General features: G+C 38.3%; 1 protein-coding gene across 1 annotated transcript in view; it reads left to right on the top strand.

Annotated features, from left to right (window-relative positions):
• Window positions 1-9205, top strand: part of GPC3 (glypican 3) — a 371123-nt gene that overhangs the window by 127018 nt on the left and 234900 nt on the right. The gene's annotated exons all lie outside the window — the stretch shown is intronic.

Here is a 9205-nt window from a genome sequence, read left to right as displayed (position 1 = left end):
GGGGGGGGTGGGAAATAAGCATTTCCTTCCCCAGGAGTCCTGCTGATTTCTAATAAGTGATTCAGGAGCAGATCTGGTAGAACTTAACCCTGCATTCTTAAATTCAATGAGTAGAGCTCCAATTTCACTTAGTAGATGTCTAGAAGTAGCCAAATTTGTTTCTTAAAAGGAAAAACAACTATAAACAAGCTGTACAACTTTCTCAGAGAGATACACCTCTCTTGGTATGTGGCCCATGAAACTTAGCTTAGGAAACTAAGCTCTTACCCCTTGAAACTTGGAGAAATCCTGCCAATTTTTCAAGAGACCTGATTAAACTGTTTGCAAATGTAAGCGCATGGCACTTATTTGTATGTTGAGAAGCACATGCAATCCCATTGGGAGAGACCAGGCTGGGAACTGATAAGAGGATGCTGTTTCATTTAAAAGCTGCCAGAGGCATATTTGCATGACATTCTTGCCTCAGTAAGTTGTTCTGAATGCACAGGACCTGATTAGGGAAGAATTGGCTTCGGAGAAATGCTTGGCTTTTGAATTTTCAGCTCTTGAGTTCTTTGGAATATTTTTGGAGGCTTATTTTCCAAGTTTTCTAATGATGACAAGGTTAAAATTATCTCATAAACCATAGCAACTACCACCACAACAAACTGGTGTTCTTGTGTTAGCACAAGTCACCTTATTGTAGAGGAGATTAATCACCACTGTGCATCTTGGGAATGATTGTATTGACCTGGGGTAAGAAGAATCTTCTTTCCTGATTTTAACTTCAGACAATTCAAATAACATTTAACATTAGTCTCCTCCTTCTTATTGAGGCACATTATACCACTAACCATCTTTTCCCTCCTTCTGTGATATGCTCTTCTTGAGCTTCTCAAAAGCACATTGGCAACTTCTTCTTTGTCTCGTTCAATCAACTTCTTTCTTATTTTTCCCTGACAGTGGAGTTCTCATAAAGTTCAATCTGTTGTCTCAGGTTATTATCATGGCTACCATTTACTAACAGCTTTTCACGAGCCAGGGACAATGCTCTTCAAATTACATGTATTATTTCATTCAGTACTCACAAAATCTCTGTAAAATCAACCAACTGAGCCTGTAGAGAAGGAAAAAAAGGGGGTCATGAATATTCTAGATTCTTGGTTAGCACCCAGTTTTACTGGGCAGAAAAAAAAAGAATCAGAGCCAAACAAAGAAATGAAAAAGTAGTAATTAGGAAGGAAGATGGGAACCAGGCAGGGCAGGATCATGGAAGTAAAAAGAATTTTATGTGATACCTGCTATGACTAAGACTCCTCAATGTATTAATCTCCATCCTCCATTTATTGCTTGCTTTGTACAAAGGTTCTGTGGGTGGGTTTTAGGGAGTCACTGACCCTCTGAAATGTGATGCAAAATTTCATGTATGTACATGTGTACATTTTCTCGGGATTGGGTTCACAGATTTCATTAGGTACCCATAAATAAAACAAAAGTGTCTCTCCAGGCTCATCCCATTAGCTCAACATTGGACATTTCTCACTGTTCCCTCAATGTCAACATGTCTTAAATGTAATTTAACCATTGTACCACCTCCCTGCAAACTAGTTCCTCTTCCCATCCCTTCCCTGACCTTTGACTATTGTCATTACTCCTTTCCAAGCCATCTTTTGCTTTCCCTCATACGTCTAGTACATCACCATTGCTTGTAGAATTTATCCTTTATCTGTTCTTTCTTTTACCACCTTCTTTTTGGACCTTTCCTCCTGGTGTCTGGCCTATTGAGGTTACTCTTAACGAGCATTCTTGCTTCTTAACCTTCTGTTTCACAATTATGCCGGATTTATTTTTTAAAAATTACCCTCATCACATAGAACATGATATTTAAGAATAGTGTTTATGGGCAGTGGAATCATACATATCTGGGTTACAATCCTGATTTATCCTTTAATTTGCCATGTACCCTAGTCAAGTTGCTTAATATTTCCAACCATCATTTTTCTCATTTGAACATAGGGGTAATGCTAATACTACCTCCTAGGCTTGTTGTGAAGACTTAATGACATAATCCATGTAAGGAGCTTAGCAGAGTACTAGCACATTGTAAGCTTTCAGGAGAGAACTATTATTTCCTACCTAAAATCATGAAATGTCTCCCTAATGCTTACCTCACAGCACATAAAATCTGCCTTTTCAGACCTACCACAAACTATTCCCCACTGTTACCTCTCCAACCTTACCTTATTCCCAGGAGGTATATACATTAAGGCTATCTCTTTTGAATGTGCTCTCACAATGCATACCTTACTCCCACCTCTGAATTGTTGCTCATGCTGTTTCCTCATCTGTGATTGTCTGACCCCATTCATTCAGCCTTTCTTCATGCCCCAGTTCTTGTACTGTCCTTAACAGTCATAGTACCTATGGTTCTCACCATTTTCTAATTTTCCATATATTTACAAATTGACTATACTGCCCAATTAGTACCTTAAAATAAGCACTGTTCTGCATAGTTTGCACCTTACTTATGGTTTATAGTGTTGCAAAACATGAAGCTGTTCACTTGTTTACTGCTTGTTCATTGTTCATTTCATGTTTTTATACATTTCTATGCAATCAAAGTGCCTTGTAGACAGGGATGAGGTCTTAAAGGCATTCTGTTTCACAACTTGTAATAATTTCTAGTTACTATATAATTACTTGGTATAGTAGTTGGTTTATTTGTTGTTGTTTTTATCAGATTATCAAAGTTTGGAGGCAGCAGATACATTATTAAAAACTTGCAGCAATAACTTATTTTCTTTAACTCTGGTATTTGGAGACTTGAAATCTAATGCCAAGCTGGGTGGCTTGGGGAAAGCCACCTCCCTTTTCTGGGCTCCTCATTTTCCTCATTCCTAGAAATATTTGGGTAAACAAGAGGATTAAACTAGAACTATCTAAATCTCCTGATCCCTCAGGACTGGGACTCCAATAAAGCTAAGAATCTGCTCCAAAGATATCACCCAGCTTTGATCTCTGCCTTTGCCCTGGCTTGCTTTGGTTTTGACAGAATGCAGCATCTCAAACAGGGCTTACGTCTGTCTTTAATTGAAACTGTTTGTCTCTCCTAGTGAGCAGACAAGCCTCAGTTTAAGAAACCACATCAGCAGATTTCATTCCAGGGTGGGGAACTGTTTCTGACAAGGAGCCCTACAAAGTACGGGTGCTTCAGAGAAAAGGGAAAACTAAGTAAACAAATACTCCCTTTACAGAAGGAGGATGTGGGTTGAAAATCATATTATAGAGGAGGTATCCTGGAGTGTCCTGGGTAACCAGCCAAAAAATTTGATCTGGTTTCTCTTAGCATGGGGTAACTCACCACGCCAACTGACATATTTCTCCAGTGACCTCTACATTCAAAAATGTCCCCTAAAAGCACAGCTGTCTGTTCTCCATGCTCCAAGCCTCACTGTTTGCCCTAATGACCTGCAAGATGTCATTCTGCAGATGTTTCTTCAGCATTCCTCAACACAAGTGCATATTAGCCTCCCTTACATTTCTGACATTTGTATGATTGAATCCCCTCCTGGAGCTCAGGAGTTACTTTTATGTGGCATAGGCCATCCATGATTGAGAAGCCTGGACATTCTGTATCAACACCTTAATGCTGCTCATCCATTTCTACCAAGTGCTCAGATCTGGGTTGACATTAAGTTCCAAGTCGCTTTCTCAGGATATTCTAGTGAGCAGAGTGGAAAGAAGAAACATTGGCATGTCCTCCAGGCTGTCTGTTGATCTGTGTTCTCTGCACCACTAGCTCCAAACCCTCACTAATTATGAAAACTCACCAGGAATGTCACCTGGTGTTCTTACATTTAATGGGAGGTTATTCACTATACTTCTTTTGTTCTACATCAGAATTATTGACATGGTATTGACATTCACAGGCAGACTGGTTTTGTAATGCTGGCCAGAGAATCAAAGTTTTTTTTTCTTTTAATTTCCTGACGTTACCTATCCTTTCAGAAAACCTGAGAGTGTCATTAATACTTAATGCTGCATATAGTGTTTCCACCAATAATACTTTCCCCAGAGGTTAGTCCTCAGAGTACATAGGACAGGGTAATTAGGTGTATTGATCTTTGCTACAGCCAGTGTTATCGGAATGGCGATCAACTTTATAAGTAAGATGTGGATATTCATTTTGACTAAGGAGCTACGACATCTCTTGTTGTTTTTTGTTGTTTGTTTGTTTTTAACATTCTTTGCCCTAACAGAGGCATTGCTAAGCAGCTACTAGAAGATTCTACAGAGCTTAAATCTCTTTTTTATAGGGCTGTTATTAGGAGCCAGAATGAGTAGGTGCTGGCTGAACCCCAAATGGGAAAACTGTAAACTTGAATAGATTTGGCCCATGGGACAAATATTATAAAGTCAAAAACTCTGTCAAGGAGATCCTACCCCTGCCATTTAAGTTGACAAGTAAATTCTCTGAAGGATAGTTTCTCAGGTAAAATGTTTAGCACAGAACCCTTCTCATGAGACTCTTCCTTCACTTCACTTAGTTTCAGAGTGAGGCAGGTAATAGCTTAGTTTGTAGCTGGAGCTAAGTCTTAACCATGTGGCTTTGACAATGGCATTGAAACTAGAGAGGTAGATTATCATCTACCCAGAGAACCAGAGAGTCTGGACATTGGGCAGGATTGTTTCCTGAATTGTCTGATGTGTAATTCCTAGTAAATGAATATGAGCTCACTGAACCAGAGAGAGGCTCACAGGGGCCAGGACACCTTGTGTTTATTGCAAACAGTAGCCACTCTGAGCTATTTTCTCTTTGGTTTCCCAAAGGATTGTTTTTTCAAAAATGGAGACTCAGATATTCATAAGCAGTAGGTTTAGTTTGTTGGCTGAGGGGAGGGGGCGAGATGGAGACAAACTACCAGTCAGGTACACACCAAGTGGGCAAGAGTCCAGTTACAAGAGAAATGGTCTACCAAAACCTGAGTCAGGTTTCAGGAAACAAGACCAATTCAAAGTCAATCTAGGAAGTTCTGGACTGAGGTCTCTTTTAATCTCCTTGACTCCTATGTCCATCTCCATCCCTAATTTCCTGTAGGGCTTATGAAAAGCATGGCACTGCTTTCCAACCATGTCTGTAAACATAGCCTGAATTAATGATATAAAGATCCAAATTCATTTGAGTTTAAATATTAACAGCATTTTGTTTGCCAGATGGCTTTGGAATTTTAAAAAAGTAGATTCTTCTGGGTAGAATGGTGTAATTTTGAGACTAGACCTGTCTGCCAGGTACCTCTTCACCAGAAGTATCTAAATATTTTGAAATGATGAAGTCCATTAGGCATACTAATATATGATTCTAACTTTAAAAATTGAAATATTTAGATTCCAATGAAAGTTCAATATGATGTTATTAGAGTAACATAAATGTTTGTTGCAAATTTAGAAAATGACATTGCTTTGGGTCTTTATAATAGCTGCTATAGTCTTTTTTAATCCAGAAAAGGAAGATGGCATTTTTCATTACTATTTCCAACAAAATCTCTTTTCCTTATTTGTTTTTTAACTAAAACTTTTATGTAGACGTACATTTTTACTAGGTCTGGCTACCTGTTGAAGCATTTCCTTTAAGTAGACGTAATACTAAAGAAGTTATTTAAACTCAGAATTCTCAACACAACTTTAAACTACCACCCTAAACTTTGTGATTAGTCGGGTTGGAATTGTTTGTGGACACTTGAAGGCAGATTTCAGCCTACATAAGAAGCTATGTTGATTTTTGTGACTTCAAAATGATTAGTTTTCAGAATTAGACCTTTTTATCTAAATTTAACTTATGTGCTTTCATCTACACTGTATGTAATTGATGTTTGATGATAAAAGGGAATGAGTCACACTTAAGCAGCAACATCAGTACCCATTAAGTAGATTATAAATAACTGTCTCTAGATATGCAATAGAGGTTTAAAATGGTCTCCTAGGAGCTGAATTATACAGGAGAATTTCATGTATAATTATTGTGAAACAAACAAAAAACTCTCACTAATTTCAGTTAGGAGAGTCTTTATATCTCTTAGCCAAATAGGTGGAACTCAACTTTATGATCCTCTTATTGAAACTTGTTTCCTTTTACCTCACTGGTTTCATCCTCTCTCCTTCTCTCCTTCCCTCCCTCCATCCCTCCTTTCCTTTCATTCACCCTCTCTCTCTTCCTTCCTTCCTTTAGGAATGAAACTCTGTAATTTAAAGTATGTTAGTTAGAGATATGTAATTTGCTAAACTATGTACCAAAGTACAAAGCTTACATTTAAAAATAACTCACAGATAGAGCAACAATGTAAATTATTGTTGGAAAAAGGTATACTTCTGAGAGTGAAAGGCAGTGCTAAAAATAATCAACAGGTTAATTGATCTACAAGGTATAACAGAATGTAGCAGGTTACTCGGGATGTATTGTCACCCTATTCTCAGTGAGGACTAGAATATTTAGGTGTAAGAGGCTTAAGAAACATCTAGTCTATTATCTTTAGAAGAGGAAACAGAGATACTGAACCTGCAATGACTGGTTTTAATCCACATCTACTAACCCCCAGCCAAGGCTTCTTTCAACTACTCCACCTGCCTTACCATCTAGCAAGATGGAAGGATATATAGTATAGAGCCATCTCATTCCCATAGATTTTTTCCCCTGTCCAACAACTAGGTTTTAGATGTGAAACTTTTCAGATATGAGAATCTCCAGCCCTTCTTTCTTCCAAATCAGTGTTTCACAACTAAATAAGTGCATCGATTCTGGTTGAACCTCCACTATAAACTCACTGTGGTCTCTCCCTCACTTTCTTATAGTTTAGTTAGGATGACAAGTTCACAAAACCTAAGCCAATTAGATTTATAGCAACATTCAGATAGTTTACATTTTAAAACATTTTCTTTTAAAAGTGGAATCAAGTGAATCCTTAATTGATTCTGAGGCATACTCTTCATACTAGCCATATTTGAGTTATCACCTGTTAACCAACAAAATAAGGCAATGGAGTACAGTCTTTCCTGAGGTAATGAACTTTATCTTGTACATCTGGGTAAGAGATGAAAAGGAGTAAAACCCTCGGATATGGCTGACATGTTTGAAATGGAAAAAAATGGGTCAGAAACTGAGATTAAGGTTATAAATATAATGCTTACTGTCTCCTCTTATTGTTATCCTGTGTATATTTCATCCAGTTCACACACTGGATACATTTGCCCTGGTGATACATAGTGTAGTGATAACCTCATTAATGAAGAGTATGAGCTCCAACAATACAATTTGTTGTCAGAAACTTCATTACCAGTTCTAGAGATGTCAGAGAAAAACATACAGATAAGTTTAAGTACATGAAAACAAAGACTTATAGAAAAAAATGTTGTCAGATCCTAATGGAAATATGGATGTGACTAATAGAAGGCCCTCAATGTTGACATCAATATCTCACTCCCCTTTTATGTATAGTTCAATAATAATTTGTGACTGAATAGCATTGCTGGATGTCACCATTGATTCTCCAAACCAATATGAGCCCTTCCTTTCATTTGTCTAATGACTCCAAGTAAGAGGATGTAGAGTGGCCAGAAGTAACAACATTTACATTTTTTTTTTTACCAGGGACTGTACATTTGGATCACAGTACAGGATAAACTAAAGCTAGAAAGCTGGAAAGCTGCAACCCACCACACACCTGGACTGGCCAGGGATAGAATATGAGTGTGTTTCTAGTTCCTTCTCACTATCTTCCCTCCCCTTTTTTTTTCCTTCCTGGTTGGTACTGTCTACCATGAGACTTAATCACCTTGGAACTTTCTCCTCTTCTAGCCAAATAAACCTCTGGATATCCAGGCAAGCTATCCATTTGGCTTTACAAGTTACAAAGTTTAACACATGACTAAAAAGGAGCTCCAACAAAACTAACTTCATTGTTAAATGAACTTCCTAGAAAGTTTGTAGATGGCAGTACATAAAATTGCGTGAGTATAATTATGGGTTGGTCAATAATTTCCTTGAGTCATTTGCGTACTTGTTGGTCCTTCCCACTACCTTATCTCTTCTCATATACCTCTTGCACACTCTAGATAGCTGGCCCTCATTTTGAATCACTTTTTAGCCTTACTCTCATATGCTTGCTGATTTTCCACACCTTCTCTCTCATCTCTACATCATTTACTATGTTTAAATTAAGGTAATATGGGTGTGAATAGGAAAGAGAATAATCTGTAAGATACAGTTAAAAACTAAATTTCTAATGCATTTAGAACATATCTCCATCTAACTATATGTCCTATATTTGTATTTAGAAATACCTAAAGCTAAGAACTATCTTTTTTTGTTTACTGTGTATGAAGTTTCATTTTGTCTGTTATTCATCTTGTGTGTGGATGTGTAGGAATATAATAAAAACTGTAAGAGGTGGCATTATAAACTTGCAGTTAGAACAGGTTGTTTTCTGGTTTTATAATACTTACTAGAGGCCTGGTGCATGAAATTCATGCACTGGGGGGAATCCCTCAGCCTGGCCTGTATCCTCTTGCAGTCTGGGACCCCTCGGGGGATGTCTGCCCACTGGCTTAGGCCCGCTCCCCTTAAGCCAGCAGTTGGACATTCCTCTCGCAGTCCGGTACCCCTCGCTCCTTACCACTCGGCTTGCTGCTCCTTAGCGCTGCCGCGGAGGCGGGAGAAGCTCCCACCACTGCTGCTGCGCTCACCAACTGTGAGCCTGGCTTCTGGCTGAGCGGTGCTCTCTCTGTGGGAGTGCACTGACCACCAGGAGGCAGATCCTGTATTGAGCATATGCCCCCTGGTGGTCAGTGTGCATCATAGCAACCTGTCGTTCTGGTCATTCTGCTGTAATGGTTGCTTAGGCTTTTATTATATAGATTACATGCCAAGCACTTTATTTTTATTTAGTTTTACTTTTTATTGAATTTATTGTGGTAACATTGGTAATACAATCATATAGGTTTCAGGTGTACAACTCTATAATACATCATTGGTATATTATATTGCGTGTTTACCACCCAAGTCAAGTCTACTTCCATGACCATTTATCCCCCTACACCCTGTACCACCCCTTATCCCCTTCCCTCTGGTAATCACCATACTGTTGTTTGTGTCTATGAGTTTCTTTCTTTCTTTCTTTCTTTCTTTCTTTCTTTCTTTCTTTCTTTCTTTCTTTCTTTCTTTCTTTCTCTCTCT

Source organism: Myotis brandtii, unplaced genomic scaffold, assembly GCF_000412655.1.
Source record: "Myotis brandtii unplaced genomic scaffold, ASM41265v1 scaffold393, whole genome shotgun sequence".
Classification (NCBI taxonomy): domain Eukaryota; kingdom Metazoa; phylum Chordata; class Mammalia; order Chiroptera; family Vespertilionidae; genus Myotis; species Myotis brandtii.
The sequence above is the reverse complement of the archived record's forward strand: the minus strand, read 5'-3'. Positions and strand labels throughout refer to the sequence as shown.